Here is a 22,082-nt window from a genome sequence, read left to right as displayed (position 1 = left end):
CATTATATTGTTTATATTTATAATTGAAATATCACAAGTTGTATGTTAATCAATCAAAGTATATACATCCATCCTTGTTTGTTGGATACGACTCGATTGATAGTTGTTAATTGATCTTTGGAATCACCAAGTACTCTCATCCACAAATCAGGTTCACGGACTTGCCTCTGTAAACTTTCTGATTGTGAGAGAAAGAGATATAACTCTGAATATTTTTCTTGATTGAGTTTCATTAAGCTTTACTCTTGGAATTATATTTGAGTTTGTCCATACAGGTTTCCTAATAAAAATTTGGTGGTGTATTTTGGTACCCCCACGTTTTCAATTGGTACCAGAGCAGGCAAACACGTTTAAGACCTAACAAGTCTGTGTTTGAAGCAATCTGACTATATGGACAAGAGTGCAATATCGATAAACGTACCACCATCATTTGATGGCACAAATTACTTATGGTGGAAAATCACTATGCTTTCCTTTTTACAAGCCCGTGACTTTGAGACATGGAAACTTGTAGTTATTGTAGTTGTTAGAGATGGAACCAATGTTGCGAAGCCATTAGGACAATATAATGAAACCGAGATAAGTGATGCAAAGCATAATTTTGATGGGTCAAACGCTATTATCCACGCCATGAGCCTAGATCTTCAGCACCATGAGACTTCATGCACTAAGTGTAAAGATGCTTGGGATATCTTAGAAACTGTATTCGAAGGAGATACCTCAGAGAAAGAAGCTAGGCTTCAAAACCTAAATTCTGACTGGAAAAATCTTCATATGTCTGATGAAGAATCTTTTGATGAATTTAATCAAAAATTGTTTGGTGTTGTTAATGCTTGTTTTGCATTAGGGAAGACCATTCCCAAAAAGGATAATGTGATGAAAATTCTCCGATATTTACCAGCAAGATACGAGTCTAAGAAACATCCATCATGGAAGGAAATAACCTTGAAACTCTTTCCAGAAATACTTTAGTTGGAAAGTTAAGATATTTGATTATGAAATGCAATCCTAAGCCGGAAAGGATATTGCGTTCAAGGCACTGAAAAACACTAAAACTCTTAAAAGTAAAAGTGTTGGGACAATTCTGGGGAAAATCTTGTTGATCCTGATTTTTCAGATGAAGATCTTGATAACTCAGTTTCATTGATCACAAGACAGTTTAAAGAACTTTTTATGAAGAGAAATTAAAGGTTCACCAGAGAAAAGCCTCCAACGTCATCTAAGCCACATAATCGTATTTCTGTCAAAAATAGAGATTCTAACGATACTGGCGATGAGGATATGCCACATTGCTTCAAGTGTAATAATTCGGTCACTTTGCTAATGAGTGCCCAAATCGTAAAAAAATACACTGGCAACAAGTGTTTTGCTGCAACGCTTGATGAAACATCTGATCATTATGATTCCGAAGAAGATGATGGATCAAATGTAACACTCTTGGGAGAAATTGTCAATTTTGATGAATATAACAATACTCATATCAATCTTGACAATTTAATAGATGACTCTTCATCAAAATCATTGGAGGATATTATGGATTTTTCATATACTAAAGAAAATTATGTTAATGTTTCAGGTATCCTGTGTCTAGCTGCTAATGTTGTTCCTGAATCAATCTCCAAACCGACATGTCCTTATTGTTCCAGTGAGGGTCACAGACTCACACAATGTTTCAAGTACAAACATAAACTAAGGTATGTCAACAAACTGCAACGGAGGGCTAGTCGTTATGAAAATATGCTTAAACTTGTTCAAAAGTCAATCCTGAGGTACAAAAAGTTAACTCTTCTTATTTTAAAAGATTTATTGATTCTAAGGATAAGGTAAAATCTCAAATGAAGAGAAGAGTCCGGGCTAAACGTTACGTATCGAAGGATATGAAATTCCATGTAGGAATATGGTGGTGAGCAATCTAATGCTCACCTCAACACAATTTCATTTTGTTGAAATGTGCATCTTATCTCATGTGCCCTTAAAAGAGATAAGAACTTTTCACATCAGGGCTTTTGATCAAAATTGAATATCATTGCTTGGATCTCCGTCTCTTAGTTGTTCATCTTAATCTATGTCTCAAGTAATGGTATTGGAAATTTTGATCTACGAAACTTGTAGAAGAATAAAAATGACATTTTCATTCCATTTTAGGTTTTGTGTATTCTAGTACGTGAACTTTTGCATTCTGAAATCCTGCATGGTAATATCTTCTACTTTAAGACTCACATCTCTTTCACAAGAAGTTTTTCCTGTTGAGCCATATGTTTATGTTTTACGAATCCATTTTATTCTTATGAATCATGGAGGCTCCATGCACAACATCCTCTCGTGAAGCCTATGCTCCAATCCTTGTTGATATTCATCCAACTAAAAAGGAAGAAGAGATGTCCTTTGCTTTTGTCTCACCTCTTAAGAGGAAAATGAAGAATCAGAAGAAACCTAGAGCGGATCATTCAAATCAAAAAGGATTTGAAAATATTCTTGCAGAACTTAAGAAAACCAAGAAGGAGGTGCAAGGAATGAAGAAGATTCTAATGAAATCTCTTAAACTTCAAGAAGCACTTGTCAATGAACAACGTACCAGGTTTGCAGGAACTAACTCTTTCATTCATGAATCATATGTTTTTATGCCAGTCGTTGATAAGGAGTTTGGAGATGATAAATAATTTTTTAAAGATTTTAAATACTAGGAAACTTCTTTTGAGAACTTATTCTTATTTTTGAGAAGGATAATTAGGGTTTGGTATAGAAAAAATTATGATTACACAAGCTATTTCCAACGATTTTCATCTTGCCTGTTTTTAGATTTATTTATTTAAATTCTAGAGTTGTTGGAAGATAAAATTGCAGTATGTAATCATTATTGATTTAATCATTGCAAAAGTCTTATGAAATATATGTGCTTTTACGTTTTTTCGTGAATCAAGCTAATTTTCATATATGCTCAGAATTTAAATCTATTATGTTTTTCTTTGAGAATTTTCTCGCAATATTGATCTACTCGTAATCACACTTCTGTGTTTTTACTGCTTGACACACTCCGTAAGATTTTCTTATGTTGAGTCATACCGATTAAATTATATTTTTGTCTGTAACTGGTGTAGAGATTATTTTAAGTTGATTTTCGGATACAAATCCGTGTGATTTTTTTAATATCCAACAAAATCCTTATTTTTCATAAAGCAAGGTCACTCATGTTGTTCCCTTGGGAATGACATCAAATGGGGGAGAGTTCTTAAATTAACTTGTGCTTAATTGCTATATCTTTGTGGGGAGTGTGGCTGTGGATTTTAAAGGGGATGCTTGTATCTTAAATCTCCTAGATGAGCGCTAAGTATTTTCTTACTGTGTGACATCATCTAAAAAAGTTGATATGAGGAGTTGCATTTTAACTATGTTATAATGTAGTATCTCTAACTTCCTTAAAACTTGACATATGTTTTGGTTGTATTCATTACGATCCCACGATTTTCGTACCTTTGCCAATTTTATTGACAAAAGGGGGAGAATTATTTAGTAGTTTCGTACTACATATATATGGTTTACGGATCATTATGTAAGGAGGAGTGAATCAATAATCTAGAGGTTTCACCTATTATGCAAAAAGTGTAAGTATTGATTAAGGGGGAGAAACATATCATCGTAGTATGACTTTAGAGTTGGGATACAATTTAACTTTGGAGAAGTTAATAATACTATGTTTCTGTATAACGACGTTTAAGAATATTTGTTTTCAATGTCGTTATCGCTACGGATTTTGAACAACAACGATACTGAGTTGAACACGTACACAATCATTGCAACTTGAAATTACGAAGAGTTCAAGGAGTTGAAGAAACCAAGGAAATCAATCATGATGGATTCGAGGAGTTTTCAAAGCTTTATTTCTTATCCATATGTATTGATAGTTTTGTCACTAAAATTGAAAAAGGGGGAGATTGTTAGAGCATTGCTCGGTCGAACTCACAAGTGTTGATATCTCAAGCTTGTTGTCAAGTTTAGTTGTCAAAACTATATCTTGATTTCTAGTATACAATTAGTTAAGTCTCGGACTAGGATAAAAATTTCATTGAGAAACAGTGGATCACGACATTCATTATTGCATTCTACCGTTTGAAGGCGAAGATCAACCGGAGCTTTTAGAGAACTTCATCAACAAAAGGTATAAGTGAAGACTTAACCACCTATTTCTCAAGCTGTATTCACTTTTCTATCATTGAGACGATGTCGCATAACTAATTAGACTATTATGCATATAAAGGAATTTCGAGTCAAGTTTATCTTGATAATTAGTCCTCGATATATAATGACTAACCTCACTACACCATATTCTGCATTTTGCAACATATCATTTCCGGGTGTGTGCAACGGATATTGACGTTGCACACCAAAACATACGTTGCACAAAATAACTAATATCGGTTTATTAAATGAAATTAATAGACCAACGTTTTTGAAATGTGTAAAAACGTTGTACATAAAAGGGATTTATGTAATATCATATAGTTACATGGGCCTTTAGTAGCCTAGTCTTTCTTTTCTAATCTTAGATATTTTTAATTTTTATTAATTTTCTTTTTTTTACAAAAGCTTAAAAAAAATTCCTCGTCTTTTACTCTCTCTCTCTTATTTTCAGAGAGTTTTTCTTGCAAAGAAAAATGCCGGATAAAACGCGATTTCTTTATCAAAATCCAGAGATCTCTTTCGCTTTACCGACCAAATCAAAACCTTGCATTCGGTAATCGAAACCCAGAAATTTCGATCTATTCTATAAAAATCTGAAGAAAAAAAATCCTAAACCTAGAAAATAATTTTTGTCTTGAAATCCAAAATCAGTTCATCTAATAGTTGATTTCGTTGTTGATTATCATCAGGTATAAACTATTATCTGCTACTACTGTTGTTTAATTTTGATTTTGTTGGTTATATTTTGCTCTATTGTTTGACCTAACTCTGTGAAGTTGGATTCTTACTGCATGTATAGTTTTTGGTGTTCTTTTTTTACATTTTGTAATTTTAAAGCATGGGGTGTATTTAGATTTCAGTTTATTGAAGTTGATTTGGTGTTTTGAAGTAAGTGATTTTACTTTCAAGTCTTGCTATATAGATTTTTTATTTTTATTTTTTTGGTATTATGTAAAGTTTTGAGCCATGGGTATGTTGATGCTGGTTTTATGTAAAGTCTCATATAAAAGTGAATGGATTGGATACATAGTTGGGTTTATGGATTTCAGGTGGATTTTAAGTTATCTGTTTTTGTTGTGTTCATCTGAAAGGAGAAGTTAAAGAGTTGTTGTAGTTATCATTGTTGTCTATGTTGTTGTCAGATGAAAAATTTATAAAGCATGGTTTGTGTTTTGATGCAGGTTTTGTAGAATACAATTGTGGTTCTAAGGACTTGAAAAGTCGGGTAATCTGTTCAACTTTTGTTCAGCTGCTATAGGTGTCTCATGTATCTAAATGTTAAGCTTCTTACTTTCTTATTGTTGACTGCTTACTTAGGTATTGACGTATCGTGCATGAAACATGTTCATCGCAGAGATAGGTTTCCTTCTTGTTTGTACTTCTATTATTCTGTATTTTCTACATCTCTCATATTGTTTGTTGTCTAATTTGCTCTCAGTTTGCTTGTAATTCAGTTTCTGTCTTGGAATTGCTCTTAGTTTATCATTGTTCATTGGCCTGAATTGTGTTGTTGAATTGTGCTCAAGGAATGAGTAGAATTAGCTTATATGTCTTGGACTTACTGCAGTCATCTAACAGATTTAGTTTCTTAGTATTTTTAGATTTAGTGGTTATCCCATGACGCTGTCCATGAAGCATAGTTCGGCTTGGTTATTTGAAATCATGATGTGCTAGTCGATTGGAACTCCTAATACTGGTCGTATATGCAAACAACTATTTCAGATTGTATAACTTGTAGATGTTAACCGTCTTTTAACATATTTGGGATGTTTTGAGAGCACATGATTTGTTGCTACACTTTGATTGAGGTAGGCGAAGTCATGATGTTTAAAGTTTGCTAATTGGTTGTCTTGTTTTCGTTGACAGTTGGACATAATTCAGGCAATGACAGAAGAATTATGGTCAGTTTATCCAGAAGCACAGTTGGAGTCGACCACTAAATTCAGGAAGTTTTATCTCTTGGTATGCAACTCTAAGACTATAATTCTATATAAGTATCTATTAAAAAAATTTCTTTCCTTACTCAATTATGTGCAGCGAGTATCTCTAGAAATTTTGATGTTCGTGAACAAGTCTACACTAATGTCCTATCTTTGTCCTATAAACTTACTTCTTAGTCAGTGGATGTAACTTTTGTTTTTATTTCGTTTCTAATCAACAGACTGTGTGGCTGTGGGTAATGTCGTTGGTGACTCTCCAGCCTGTAAAGGTTATTCTCTTTCACAGGGTGCATTGGTGCCACTGCTATCTAAGTTTAGTAAGCACTCAGAAGAATCTATGTTGAGGACTGCTATGTGGACTTTATCTAACTTATGTCGTGGCGATCCAGCAATATCATTTGAGAAGGTGAGGGGGGAGTTGTTGAGTTTTTTTCTTGTCTTAACTTAGTCCCAGGTTTATTAATTATTACTTGTATCCTTAGTAGTTGTTTTTTCAACTTCTGTCAGGTCAAGCTTGCTTTGCCAGTTGTTCAGCACCTTATACACTCAAGTGATGAAGAAATTCTTACAGATTCTTGTTGGCATTGTCGCATATCTTTAAGGACATAATCGAGGTTGTGATTGAGGATGGAGTCTGTTTACGACTTGTGAATCTTTTGTTGTAAGTTATTATTGGAAACACATGCTATTTTTGTTAAATATGAATCTGTGAGTTAGTCATTGAAGTGGTTGTTGTAAAAACTAGTTCTGTTCTACTTCCTTTTTGGGTTTTGTTTTGGTCTTTTTATTTAAATATAGATTTAAGATATCTTGGATGTTACTGACATAATTTACTTCTCTTAGTCATCTATCTCCTACAATTCATACACCATCTCTTCGAAACATTGGAAACATTGTTACAGGCAATGATGAACAGACTCAGGTAATTATTGAAGGGTCTTACTGTTACAACTTGATCTGGGAGACTCGAGTCCAGTTGATAAGTTTGATGCTGTAAATTTATTCGTAATTTGATGGTAGAAGCCCGTTCAAAATGTGTTTGCCAGTTCGAAGCTTGGTGTGCATTTTGTGGCATGTTCTCTAAGCATCTCTTTTTGACTTTATTTGTTTGTTTGTTTGAAGTGTTTGGCCTGATCTCTATTAATGTTTTCAGGTGTTGATTGACTACGAAGTGCTTTTTTTTTCCATCAACTTCTGACTCAAAATTACAATAAGAACATTAAGAGAGAAACCTGTTGGGCCATCTCAAATATCACTGCTAGAAACGTTGATCAGATACAGGTCAAGTCACTCTGTTACTCTTGTATCTGGTTTAACCCGTTTGGCATTTTCAAGATATACCCGTTATGCATATATGAATTCCAAAGGCTTTTATGGTTACTTGTTAATTTATGTTATTACATATAACACAAATTTGTTTCGTGAAAATGCTCTGCAATTATAGCATGTTAAATTCGGGATAAAATATTCATGTGTATATAGTAGGTCGGCCACTCTATATGGTATGTACCTTTAGTTATGTCATTCAGTTTGCACCCATGGCATGCCACAATGAACTACTCCTACCTTTCTTAAGTCATTCAACATATATCTCAGCAATCAATATTCATAGTACAAGTCTGGAATTGGATAATCTAAGTTTGCAATGTCGTTGTCTTGCTTTGTTAATTTAAGCATTCCAATAAATGAGATTTGAATCCTTTGTTCATTACATATCATTATGTTGATCAATGAGATGGATATATATCTCAGATTGCAGATCACCTTCCAATATCACAATTTGTTGAATATACATTATTTGTCTGGTAATTGCAGGCTTATTTATCGTTGAAGGTTTTATGAGAGTCACATACTGAGTTAGGGGATGGGCCTTAAAGACATGTTCTCTGCAGCGAATACCTGTTGTCAATCATTTTAGTCAGAGTCGGGGATAGGCCTTAAAGATAAGAAAATAATTTGACGATAATATCCATTTTCGTGCTTTGGATATTTCCAGGTATGCATCATTTGCTTGGATTGATGTGTATGTTCTGCTGTCACGCTTTGCTGTGAATGCTTAATTGTGCTTGTATTTTCTTGTGCAGTTTGGGAATCGTATATAAGTTATGTCAAAAAATTAGCCAGAGACAAGAAAAAAGATGGAATTGCCTCATTCAACCTTGATGGAATCCTTTTTAATGATTATTGTTATACGTATGTTTGTGTTGTTACAAAAAAAAAAAAAAAAACTTGTTTGGTGCATTGCAAGTACTTTGGCATATGTTTCTAATCTGTATACAGTGGTGGTTCTCGTCTTGTTGTTGGTTGATTAAGGAGTGTTTACAGTTTTTCGGTAATCACTTGCAGGAAACCGTTGAAGACTACTCTGTCGACCCTGGTGAAAGCCGAAGGTGCTTCTGAGATCTTCTTGATGTCGGTCTTCGACAAGCAACTACCGGAAATTGTATCTTTGGTGCTCTTAAGGTAACGTCATCTCCTGCATCTGTGTTTTCTAGAGGTGTTTGTTTATGCCATTATTCATTGTTCCTTTTTCCTGTAGATCCCATCTTCTATGTCGCATTGTATATATGCCCCATGATGTTAGAACATCGATGGGTGGCAAATCAACTTTTAAATTTGTTTGTTACTATCAAGCCAAATTTTGTTACTTTCTGCTCACTTGTGATATCATCTACTAATCTGGATCCTGTGTAATTACAGGTGACGGTGAAGCTAAACAAACTTTTTATGGATTGTTCTTTCTGCAGAAAATATGCTATGAAGTTGGTAATTTATGGATGGATTGTCGATTACATCATGTCATTGTGCCCAGCTGCAGCAAAATAATCGAGGTACCTTGTAGAGGCTAGTTGAAACTTGGGGAAGTCCTATAGTTTGCCAACATACACACTCCCACTATTTTATTGTTGTTGTAATCCTTAAAGCTAGGACTAAGATAGTACTGTGAGCATATTTGGAGTATCAACCGGAAACAATATCTTCATAGAAATATTTCTAATGTTCGGAAATGGAGTTTCATTGTATTTTTTTCAAACTTAATTTATATTGTTGTAAGGATTATTGATTATCTGATCAAATTGGGTCTTTTGGTTTATCTACAATGGTATATGAAGGTGCAGAAATCTGCCGGAATTATTGTCGGAATTTATTTATTTTTTATTTGGAAATATCGGATTTTATTTCTTTTTCACCTGTAAATGGGTTTCCAACATATGTAACCATTGCACAAATTAAAGAATCCGTTGCTCAAAAAACGTTGGTAAACTTGATGACCAACGTTTTTATGCGTTTCACAAATTAATTTTTCCAACATATTTTCGTGTTGCATATGAATTTGCTATGCCATATTTCCAACAGATATACACGTTGGTGAAATTCATTGCAACGCTTATATCCGTCCCAAATCGGATTTTTTGGTGTAGTGGCTTAATGAACATTTGTTCATAGTTGATGAATTTCGGTTAAGGACAATTTATTGTTCGGAATCAAAATCATGATACAAGTTTTATCATTCGAAACATATCCCGAAACAGTGATATGTGTCATTGATGTTATTCGGGAATGTTTCGAATCGATTTAGAGAGAAATATATAACTACTATAGATTCAGATACAAGACAGTGTTATCAGTCTTACAAACTGGGAAAACTATTATAAGTCTGAAGCCGTATGACATGTACTCGTACACGTAGCAGAGTAGCTACATATCGACTTGCAGATTTGTGGTACGCATATCCTTATGCATATCATGTAAAAGTTTGTTCAACTCGTGAATCAGATCGGTACGCATACTCGTATGCAAACGATTAAGGAACTTTGGTCACAGAATCAGGTTAGTATCCAAACCGTTACACGTACCAAAATAGTTATGTGTTCCGGAAATCGGTTTTGTATCCAAACAGGTACACGTACCAAAATAGTTATGTGGACTCCGGAACCGGTATGTCATAGTCTTAAGGTATCCATACCGGTAGACATACCTAAATAGTTCTGTTAACTCCGGAACTTGGTTTGGCTTGTTAGCTTACAAACCGGTACACCTACTGTGACTGACCTGACTCACGAACGACTATGGTGTTTGTAATTTGTGCACCTACTAACCATGTCGATTATTTTCAAGTGTGATTAAATTATTTCTAAGAGATAATTAGCATTTGATCAATTCTCTAAAAACACTAGACTTATTTGATCACATGATTGTGACTCAAGGTTAATGTCTTAAGTGTTAAGCTTTTAAGTTCAAATCGGCTAGTTTCGTCTAACCACCTTGAACATATTCTTTATACAGGGTTCGGTTACGGTTTCACCTAACAAGAATGTATATCTTGTTTATGTAAATCAGGTTCAAATATTCATCTAACAGTGTATATTGATTGCTTGTTCCCAAAGCTATCTTAGCTTAAACCTAAAGCAACCTATGCTTTGAATTTTAAAAAAGGAGAACTTCAAGAAACTGTGATCTTTGAAACCCGACACTGCTTTTTGGTGTGTCGTAGTTGTAACTGGAGTCGTTTTCTTCCTAACCATTTTAGGGTTTAGCGACTACAAATACTTCATAGGGATTCGTGAAGCCAGGTCCAGTTATCTTTCCTTAATAACTCGAGTATCCTGATCTTGATCGATTGTTGAGTTTCTCATTTGATCAAGATAGATATAAATCATCAAAGTTATTTTTGTCTCAAACTTTGTTGATTCCACAAGTTTTATACTTATGAGGTGAATAATAATCTAGACTTCACTTCGGATTGCATAAGTCCGGATTTTGAGATTGGCTATACTTTGTATATTGCTATCGATTTACATATCACCTTGATCGAAATCTTTTTGATCGTAAAGAAAATCATATATAGTCTTAATCTGTGGGATGCAGATTGGTCTAAAGTCTTCAATTGAGTTGAAGAAACTCTCAGTTGGTGTGACGTCAGATAAGGGAATCAATTACGTGGATTCCTGCTGAGATTCAAGAGGCATAAGGAGTGCGACTGTACCTTAATCAGTGGGAGACTCGATTAGGACTCAACTACATTCCAGTTCGAAGTTAATTGGTAGTAGACTAGTGTCTGTAGCGGCTTAATACAGTTTGGTGTTTAATCTGGACTAGTTCCTGGGGTTTTTCTGCATTTGCGGTTTCCTCGTTAACAAAACTTCTGGTGTCTGTGTTATTTCTTTTTTTTGCATTATATTTTTCATCTTTATATTTGAATATCACAGGTTGTGCATTAATCAATCATAGTAGTTACATCCGACCTAGTTTGTTGAATACGACTTTATTGATTCTTGGACATTAGTCTTACCGTCCAAGTAATCTCTTTGTAATTAGGTTCACGGATTTGATTATGTAAACATTTTAATTGCAAGAGAGAGATATATATAACTTTAGATATTATTCTTTGATTGAGTTGAACTCTCTGAGTTGTATTGAGTTTGTCCATACAAACTGCTTAAGAAAAAGTTGGTGGTGTACTTTGGTACCCCGCGTTTTCAGAACCTTAGGCCTCGCTCTTATGACTCGAACTGCTCATAACTCGTATATATTCAAACTTAGTCAACCAGTCTTGACCATTTTGAACTGTAGACCAAGCCTATTCGGTAAAAACAATATGCAAAATTCTGTTGCAGGACAAAATCGATCAAACCTTAGATCTCTTGATTGGACAAACATACACTTAATCACTCTACCACGTGTTTTGTTGTTGAAATATTTGTAAACTGTTTCATATTTATTACTTCGTTTTTGGAAAAGAGACACTTTTACTTTTTCATTTGGGCACCTAGCTCAGCTGGTCATCCCCGTTTTCCAAAATTTCATGCGCTCCAGGAGGTCCCAGGTTCGAGCCTCCAATGGCGTAATATTGCAGGAATTAACATGGAAGGTAGAGTTAGCTTGCATCCCTTGCGACACAATCTCAACCCCCATCCGCTTCGGCTTCCTTGGCTAGGTTACTCATGAGGCTCGATGGTACGCTAACACAACAACCTGTTCAATTAATGTAGTAGTACGGTGTTGGAACTTAGCTTGTTAGGCTTACAACTAGGTAATGTAATACTCTTTATCTAATAATAAATATAAGAATCGATTCTTAATATTAAAAAGGGAGAATTAGGCTAAGGCCCCACACATGGATAACCCATAATATGAGGCCCCTAGTTAAAAGAATTTTAAAACCAGGCCCCTAATTAAAAATAAATTATAATAGAAGTCAAAATTACCAGAATAACCTTGACTATATAAGTAACTAACCTAGGTTTATTCTTACGCAAACACATTTATTTTCATTTTAGGAGAGAGAAACCAAATATCATCTGAGAAACTGCAGAGCGAAAACTGAAAAATCCCAAAATCGAAAACTGAAATTTCAGAGTTGCAGATGAAGAAAAGGAAACCAAAAACAGGTAGATTTTCTATCAAATCTTCTTCTTCATGTAATATATTTTGTTCTTCTTCGTGTTTTCGATCTATTTTTGATATGTTTAATCTCAGTCGTTTTTTGATTCATTCTATTCGTTTCATTAATTTTTTGATTCATTCTCGATCTGTTATTTGATTAATTCATTTTTTGATTCAGTCGTTTTTTGATCAAAGAACAAGACAAAGAAAGAAGAAGAAAGAAGACGAGGGTAGGTTTTGTATCTATTTTCGTTCTTTCTTTCAGAGATTTTTTTTTATTCTGAGAAAAATAATGCGAATTGAGCATCAATTGATGTTTTCTCAGTTTTCCTTTCTTCGATCTGTTTTCTTAGAGAACATCAATCGATGTTTAGGAGTTTAGGACTACTGCAAATTAATACCTGTTTTTGATTCAATTTAAACTGTTTAAATTGCAGATTAAGGTTCAATGGTGCAAGGAAGAAGAAATCCTCCTGAAGAAGATCCTTCCTTAAGAGGTATTAAGATGTGAAATTATTTGAGTATATGTGTTGTTATGATATCATGCATGCTAGTGAAAACTAGATATGTGATTTTGGTTGTGATGTCATGTTATAATCTAATGTAAAAGCTCTTGAATGTGTAACTATACAAACAAGGGCTTGTGTAACTATAAGTTACACATTCAAAATCTCACCACTGACTGTATAGTGGTTTGTATATTGAGTGTGTAACTTGTAGTTACACATTCAAGATCTCCAAATAAACCTAAGTAACTGTAAGTTACACATTCAAGATCTCACCACTGACTTTCCAAGGGGTTGTGTAACTATAAGTTACACATTTTGAATATCATGTTTTGATCATATGTAATGCATGTGAATAGTTACACATGCTAAATCTCACCATTAATGCCTATAAATGTGTAACTTTACAAAAAGGTGCATGTGTAACTACAAGTTGCACATGCTAAATCTCACCACTAACTTGACAATTTCCTGTGTTACTAAAAGTTACACATGAAAAATCTCACCACCGATTTGCCAATTGCCTGATGCAAAATATTACCTATGTCTGTATTGTGTTTAAATAGTAGTTACACATCAAAAACGACGTCTGTAAATGCAACCTAAACACTCGGATGCATGTGTAAGTTAAGGTTACACAACACATAATAGAATGATTCAGTTTGTGTACTTGGAAAATACACATTGTTTGTAACATGAATTTGATTTTGAAGTTAAAAAGGAGTGTATTTGATAAGTACACAACATACTGACTCATGTTATTTTTGTGTGTGATGTGTACAGGAAAATTAAGGCAATTGTTGAATGCAATTAAGGATTTGGTAAAGGTAATAAAACCTATAGGCCTGACTGATAGGGATCATAAATATCTTAGGAGAGCTGCTTACAGTAAGCTCGTAATGATGTATTACAATGAATATAATGAAGCTGAACCAAGTACAACAAGACAAGTCAGTACCAATAAACACGACGTCGTGAAGCTTTTGAATTGCTTTGATATAGATTGTGAGACATCGTATTCATTCAAGTTTGGTGATGATAAGTTTATGGAATCTACATCGGCAAAGTTGGCTGGTATATTTTGCATGCAAAAGATTGGAAGTAGAAAGGGTCAAAAGCTGTTAAAGTACTTTTCTCATCGTGATTTGGATGACAATGTTTTATAATACAAGTTCTTCACTGATATCAAAACTATAAAACATCAGACGACAGTGACAAAGAAGAACATTATAGAGAAGATAACAAAACTTATGAATGACATAAATGCTACAGAGAGAAGAAGAAAAGTTGATGAGAAGAATGTAGTTTGTTTGATAGGTTTGTATCTTTGCTGTGTATTATTTTTTGGCGAAATAAATGCTAGCGGAGTGAATGTGCGATATCTTAGTATCGTTGAAACATGTGAGACGGTTCTCAAGGTGTCGTGGCCAGATTTAATACACGAGCACTTGTTTGAAGAGATTTTGACTAATGCTAATTGTGTGTCAAATGTGAAATCTTGTGTGCAATACCTACTGGTAAGCTTGTGTATAATTTCTATTTCAACAATGTATATATTTTGTTCGATCAACTAATTAAATTTATATATTGCAGATATTGTTTGCTGAACACACACCAGAAGGCTTAATCCCGAAAGTTGCGAACCAAGAAAAAGATATCCCAAGGGTTGGAAGGTGGGGCGTACACCAGATTTCATATTACATTTCTAGTACAAACATGACAGAGTTTTCAGTAAGTGTTATATGTTAGTTGCTTTATATTTTGTAAATTTATGGTACTATAAGTTAGATATAAGTTGGATGTAATAAAAATTGTCATGTGTAGCTATAAGTTACACATACAAATGTGCTTGTGTAACTTATAGTTACACATGCAAAAGATAACACATACAAATGTGAAAGTGTAACTTGAATTTACACATTGTAAAGGCATGTGTAAGTTGAATTTACACATGCTATGCAAGGCAAATCATGACAACGTGCAAACTTTTTTTTGACTAGTTTTGTTGTTGCACAGCTCAAAATCAGCTGAACTTTGACAGTGATCAAATGATGGAGAATGCAGATCCTAGCTCAAGTGGTAACCACTCTTCCTTGTGTAAATTATTCTGAATTTTTCTTTTATGTTTTGTTTATAATGCAAGTGTAACTTCAAGTTACACATTGTACAAGGCATGTGTAGCTTGAGGTTACATAAAGTACAAAGTATATTAATGTAAAGTGTAGCTTTCTGTTACACATGCTATGCAAGGCAAGTGTAACTTCAGATTACACAAGTTGAGCATGTGCAACTTTTTTTTAATTCTGCTTATTTTCGTTGTTGCACAGCCCAAACTCAGGAGAACACTGATGATAGTCAAAGGGTTTTTAGCCTTGGCCTAGATAGAAGTCCAAAACCAGTCGGAGAACTAATCAAGGAAGGTGAGAAAAACCAAAGAGTTCTACAACAACACATTTTGAGGAATAAAACAATTGAAAAACAAGATCTGAAACAGTATGAAAGGAAGTCAAAGAAGATTAAGAAGAATACTAATGAAGAAACAATGGATGAAAGTTCGAGAAGAAAAAAGTAGAAACAATGGATGCAGTTCCAAATGAACATGACGGGACAATGAGAAAGTATGTGAAATATTCCCAAGTTATCGAAAGGCTGGATGGTGAGCAAAAGAAGAAAGTTCTTGAATATTTCAATATTCATCCCAAAACATAAGTGGCTATAACCAAAACTCATGCTTGATTCTGTCATGGTGTTTAAATGTATATTTTAATACTTGATTCTGTTATTTTCTTTAATTGTTTCTTTCTTTCTAATGTAGAGACATTGCCTGGATGGAATTCAAACACGATGGTAGCCTGATCTTTAATTTAAGTGGAGAACTAATGCTCCAGCTTACCAAGAAAGAGTCCTACTTGGAGTCAGAACTCATTGATTGCTACATTAGCAGGTTGAGGAAAAAGATGAACTCAAACAACAAGTATCAACAAGCGTTATTCCTCTCGCCGAGAGCATATGTAAGTACTTCGAAAAGTATTTAAAATCCTCTTGCATTTATAATGTATAATGAGTGTTGTAAGATTATGATAACATGCTCAGATTTTTTAATGTTGGCAAAATATGATGTGTAATCTGAGGTTACATATGCATTTATAATGTGTAACCTGAAGTTACACATCTATTTATAATGTGTAACCTGAAGTTACACATCTTTTTTTTCAAGTGTAAAACTCAAGGCCTTATGTGTAACTTCTGTTTACATAATCACTTTTTTTTTTTTAACTTTTGGTTTAAAATATGTGTTTGATATACCAAATGTTTTTTGCAGAAATCTTACTTGGACAATGACGGTGATTTCGTGAAATTATGGATTCCTAAGCTTATTCAGGACTATCACAAGTGTAACAACGATGCAGTCAGAATTTCGCCCCAATGTGAAAAAACAACACACACTACACATTGCTGGAGTATGATTTGACGAGCACTAATCCTTGGTCCCACAAGAACTCGTCATACGTTAAGAAACTCAGGGAAGAACACTTACAGCAAGCCAAGAAATATGCATTTGCAATAACTACAGAACTGACACTCCGCTGTCCTCTTGGAATGAATGAAAAAGCCAGAAATCTCGCTTCACCCAAACAAAGTTCATTTCCCGACTGTATTATATTTGTATGCACTTACATGAAGATCAGGATGAAGAATAAACCACTTGACAAAAAACAAACCACACATATGGTGAGATGGTTGGCTGACAAGGTGAACTGCATGAGATGAAGCATGATTTACAAGATTCTTTCAGATCCATCCAGAGATGTGTAAAGCAGTCATTTGGATTACAAAAACTTAGATACTTGCAAATATGTTGTTAGCTACAAGATGTTGTTAGACTTGCAATACGTTGTTGAAACTTTTAAATTTCGTCAGTTACTAGATTTTAGCAGTTCTTCGATTTGCAAACTTCTATATTTTTGGATTGAAATTTCTTGAATTAAAAACTTTTATACTTTTGTTAACTACAAGTTGTTATTAGAGTTTTCTGCAGTTTTTACAGGTTTCAGAAGTATGCAACAGGTTAAGTAACTTAAAGTTACACATATAATTAAGATGTGTAACTTGAAGTTACATGTGTTAAGTAACAGGGTAATAGTCAAAAGGCTGAAAAATGTAACTCATAGTTACCCATGCAATTAAGTTAAGTAACTCATAGTTACCCATGCAACTAAGTCAAGCTAAATCAAAAAATGTAAAAATAACAATGTGTAAGTAATAGCTACATGTCCATATTTTATAAGTGTAAACCAAAGTTATACATGCATTTCCCTTCTGTGTTCAGAAGACACACACCGGGGATAGAAACACATTTCACCTGTGAACTCAGAAAATATAAAATATGAATAAATGATCCTTGCACATAATCAACGTTGCAGAAAAATAAAAAAGTTTGTCGATGCAAACCTACATGAAGGAAACTAAAAAAACAAATAATCCAAGACAAATAAAAAAAATCACACATAAACCTATACTCCCAGAAATGGACTTTGATAGCTTCAAGCTAGGGGGCGTGTACTTCGGAGGATTCTTACAACCTTCCATGTTGTGACCAACTTCCTTGCAATTGCTACAATGAACTTTCCTCCTTGCTTTCTTTCCACCTTTACATATAATCATTTTCCCTTTGGGTCTACCTGGTTGTCTCTTTACGATAAGAGGGTTGATGGTGTTGTCTTTATCAATATCAACGGGCCTGTTGTAGTTGGAAATTGTCTGGATAGCATGCAAATAAGTCTTCCTAAAATAGTCGCTCGTAAAGTACGGTGAAATAAAATCAATAGCTTCACGTTTAATCTTTCGTATGGCTGCAAGAGCATGAGCACAAGGGAAACGGTATACGTGCCACCTTCAAAAAAAAAAAAGAATATAAACATTCAAAAAAACAACATTGCATATACAGGATGTGTATCTTTCAGTTACACATGCATATACAGAATGTGTAACTGGTAGTTACATATGCTTATACCTAGTGTAACTAGAAGTTACACACCCTGTAAACTTTCAAAAAATTAACATACAAAGAGGAAAAAAGCATAAAAAAGAAAACCTTTGACAGGTGCGGGTACAGTGTTCTAGATCCACTCCGTGAGTTCTTTCGCTTAAAACTTCAAACACGGTAGGAGTAGCAACCAACACTTGCCAAGCCAAACCTTCATCTTATAGAGCCTCAAGCCTCTTCTCATACTCTGGAGTTAATGGAGTCATCATACTATCACCAACAGCACGATCCTTTGCCATTTTTTTCATAACTTTCATCCTAATCTGAAAAGAAAAAAAAAACTTATGAATCTACAAAGTGACAAAACAAGAAACAAAGACAAAAAAAAAAAAAACAGAAAAAGCACTCTACTAACCTGATCAAGAAGAGAAAATGCAGGCATCTTATTGTGAACCTTAATCCATCTATTGAATGATTCTGCTAGACTACTAGATGTACATCCATACCGACAACCTTGGATAAACGCATTCGCATATGATTCAGGTAGGATGGTTTTCTATGTAATCAGCCTAATCACGATTCAAATCTCTTATTTTCTGTATGGCCTTAGCATGGTTTTCAGGTGAGAGTGTGTATGTCGCTTCTTGGAAGTGGTCAAGCACGAGAATGTACCTAGGATCTGATCCATTGATGGGGAGATTAGTCTTCAAATGATAGTAACAGAATCTATGGAATGAGTCTGGATAGACAAGTGGAACACCACGCAAGAGTCCATCATGGCGATCCGAAATGGAAGGTGATTGTCCTCCCGTCACCAACAACTTGAGTCAGATTTCTTAAAAACCACTCCCAGTTGTCGTTATTCTCATAATGGACTAGTGTCATAGCAAGGGGAAAAAATCCTACAAAGTGTGCATAAATGAAGTTAAAACAAGTTACACAAAAACAGAAAACAATGTGTAACTTCAAGTTACAGATGATATTAGTATAATATCTAACTTAGAATTACAGATGTTATTCCCTAATGTGTAACTCTCAGTTACACATGTATAAGTCTCAGTTGCAGTTGTTCAGAAAATTTAAAAAACATACCTTTATCACCATTGATCCCAGTAGCTGCCATCAAGCATCCTCTGAATCTACCAGTAAGCAAAGTAGCATTCAAATAGACCATTGGACGACAAAACCGGTACCCTTTGATGCATGCATCAAACGAGATGAAAATCCGTTTGACCTCTTTCTTTGCAGGGTTAAATTGAAAGTCTATCACATTACCTGGGTTAGTTTCCCTTATAGCATTAATATACCATACCAAGTGCGAGTATGACTTCACATCGTCACCATAAATGGTCTCATAAACCTTCTCCCTACCATTATAGGCATGATAATACTCCATGGTAATTCCATAGTTGGTCTGGAAATCATCTGCAATTTGCCATGGATTCTTGTGAGGATTTTTGCGAACTTCTTCCTCGATCAAACTAGACGTGAAGTTGGTTGAGTATTTTTGATTCAAATTGCGCCTACCAGCACCACAAGTGTGCTCAGGGTTATAAGCATTGACCTGAAAAAGTTGATACAAAATATAAACAAATCAACCAAACACCAATCTGGTGCAAAAAAACATCATGTGTAAACCAAAGTTACACATACTGTAACGAAAACTACAATAGAAGCTGGAAAACACCAATCTGGTGCAAAAAATCACCATGTGTAAACCCAAGTTACACATACTGTAACAAAACTACAGTGGAAGCAGAAAAAACACCAATCTGGTGCAAAAAACATCATGTGTAACCCAAAGTTACACACACTGTAACAAAACATCATATGCTAAAAAAATAACAGAACAAAAGAAAACTACCTGAAACATTTCGTTCCTTTCATCAATGGAAGCTGCATGAAATCTCCAGCCGCATTCTGTTACTGCACACTTAGTCGTGAACCTAGATGCTCATTGTGTGTTACAACCATATTGAAACCAGTGCGAAGACGGTACTTGGTGTAAGCAATCCTGACCACCTTAACCCCTTAAACAAAAACATGACCAATCTCACCAAGGACCTTAGGCCAACTATCCGACAACAATGGTTTTGCAGGCTTGCTCCTATCTTCCAGATACATTCCAACTGAGCTATTGTTTCTCGAAGACGTACTAGAACTATTAGAAATAGAAGAAACTTCCCTAGAGCTAGATGTGGAGGCTACATTAGTAACATTTTGCAAGAATATATCAAAAATGGTCTTGTTCTTATTATTTGTGAGGGAAGCAAGAGCTTGAAGAAAATAATCACAGTCAACCGGAAGATCTTTCCCACCTTCTCGGAAGAAGAAACAAATACCAAGTGGAGTAAAATGCTTCCATTGCCTGCAAACTTCGTCTTTAAACTCATCAAGTGTGGTTTCAATACTAACACGAGTGGTGATGAAATCATAAAAGTAGCGAACAACAGCAATGGAACTAGCAACAGCCATGACAACCTGAAAAAATAAAAACGAACGCAATTCAATAATAATATGCAAAAAAAAAATATGAACGCAATTCACTCGGGGGCGTTTCCTTCTCGTGAGAATTATATCCTAAGAAGCAAGCTAAAAAATAAAAGGAGCAATCAACATACTCAACAAATGAAAACAAGAAATTTTTTTTTTTAAAGATACACAAGAAAAAATTAAACATGCTATAGAACAATATATGTAACTTCAAGTTACACATTTTACAAAACATCATGTCTTCCCAGATTTGTTGTTATGTTCTTATACCAACAAATTAACAACAATAATAAAAGAAATTCCAGCTAGTAAATTTATTCTCAGATAATACATGCAATAACAAATAGCACTTACACATGCTACAGGACAATATGTGTAACTTGAAGTTGCACATTTTTATAAAACATATCTATACCTAGATTTGTTGTTCTTCTTCAGATACAATGTTGTTTCTTCTTGTTTTTCTTCTTTTAATCAAAAAATACTAACAAGAATTATAAACGTAATTCATCAAATACTAGATCTCTTCTCAAATCAATAAGAAATGCAAATAATCCAAAAACAAAATTGAAAAATTAAAAACAAATTCGAAATCAAACAACAACAAGAATTCATACCTAGTTTTGTTATTGTTCTTCTGAAATAATCTGGTTTCTTCTTCCTCTTCTTCGTATCAAAAAATTCCAAATCTGAAAAAAAAAAAAAAAAAAAAAAACCAAAATCATAAAATCGAAATCGATAAGCTCAAACAATAACAGATTCGTACCTATATTTGAGCTTCCTCTATTCCAACCTGTCTTCTACCTCTTCTCAGACTCAACAAATACAAAAAAAAAAAAAAAAACCGGAAATCAGTAGAAGATCGAAATCAAAAGATCGATCAGAAAACTATTGAATCAAACATATTTGATACAAACAAAAAAGATAATTTGAACAAACCTATTTGTTGTTCATCAATGCATCTTCACAAACTCGTCAAATCTGAAAACCGGTGAATAAAGATCAACAAAATTGAGAGAAAATTAATGATTTGTTGTTCTTCTTCTCGTTTTCTTCACTATCAAACTAACGAATTCTTGTTGTTTAATGCAAAGATTCGTCTGAAGAAAAATCTCCAATTCTGTTTCTGAATGAGAGCAGAGAGAAGAGAGAGCTGAAAAAAAATTGATTTGATTTTCGGTTTCTGTTAGGTATAAAACGACTATAAATACTGAAGATTAATTTCGGTATTTTATGATTTATTAAAAAATCAGTAAATCCGGGAAAATTTAAAACTTGGCCCAAAAATAAAAATTCTGAACCTAGAAATATCAAAAAGTCAAAGTATGGAGTTGATAGTGAAGTATCATTTAGTGGGACTTCTACGTAGTAAAACCCTTATAATAGGGTGGTTGTGGTAGTTTTTGATTGTTAAAAAAACAAGTCACGATTCAAAGTTAAAAACCTTGGCCCCATGGCCCAACCATCGCCGCGGACTGTAACCGAACAGCAGAGGTTATATCGCGCGGATTTCGTTTGGTCCATCGCATTGCCCATCCCGTAGGATTTGCCCAACAATGAAATTTCTTGAAACACGTATTACTGGGGCCT

The 22,082-nt window shown here is 34.3% G+C and overlaps 1 pseudogene; it reads left to right on the top strand.

Annotated features, from left to right (window-relative positions):
- Positions 1–2,294: 2,294 nt before the first annotated feature.
- On the top strand, positions 2,295–7,949 carry LOC113346402 (annotated as a pseudogene).
- The last annotated feature ends 14,133 nt before the right edge of the window (positions 7,950–22,082 follow it).

The sequence above is a fragment of the Papaver somniferum genome, unplaced genomic scaffold (assembly GCF_003573695.1).
Source record: "Papaver somniferum cultivar HN1 unplaced genomic scaffold, ASM357369v1 unplaced-scaffold_99, whole genome shotgun sequence".
In the NCBI taxonomy this organism is placed as follows: domain Eukaryota; kingdom Viridiplantae; phylum Streptophyta; class Magnoliopsida; order Ranunculales; family Papaveraceae; genus Papaver; species Papaver somniferum.
The sequence above is the reverse complement of the archived record's forward strand: the minus strand, read 5'-3'. Positions and strand labels throughout refer to the sequence as shown.